The sequence below is a fragment of the Penaeus monodon genome, chromosome 28, assembly GCF_015228065.2.
Source record: "Penaeus monodon isolate SGIC_2016 chromosome 28, NSTDA_Pmon_1, whole genome shotgun sequence".
Taxonomy (NCBI): domain Eukaryota; kingdom Metazoa; phylum Arthropoda; class Malacostraca; order Decapoda; family Penaeidae; genus Penaeus; species Penaeus monodon.
The window spans coordinates 30,634,065-30,634,503 of record NC_051413.1 but is presented as its reverse complement, the minus strand read 5'-3'; the positions used below and the strand labels follow the sequence as shown (position 1 = coordinate 30,634,503).

General features: G+C 36.2%; 1 protein-coding gene across 1 annotated transcript in view; it reads right to left on the bottom strand.

Annotated features, from left to right (window-relative positions):
• Positions 1 to 439, bottom strand: part of LOC119591484 — a gene marked incomplete in the record, with an annotated part of 45,988 nt that overhangs the window by 11,380 nt on the left and 34,169 nt on the right.

Genomic DNA, 439 nt, shown 5'->3' with positions numbered 1-439 from the left:
ATTAACCTGCCAATCATTAAAAAATAAATAAAATGCCAGACCAGTCATAAATCATCTATCGTATCGAAGGACCCCAAGTATATGATATACAGTTACCAACCAACGGAGTCCTGATCTCTATTCCGTCTTCCTTCTTACACAACACTGCAATTTAATACAGTTGTGTGTGGTCTAGATTGTGATGACAATGTATGATGTAACTACAGTCTTTTTGTCTCTTTTTATGTTGGATTCTTGTCTTCAACTTGGGTTTTGAGAACCTTGCAGGATATGTAAATACTAGGAAAATGGCTGTACTTGATCCACACATAAAATATATATACTGTATATTAGGTGTCCATTCATAAGCACTTACACAGAACTCTTACAAAGAAAGAGAGAGGAGAAGCAAATAGATACGGAACTAGCTAGAAGCAAATCAGAGACCTACGCACGTTTC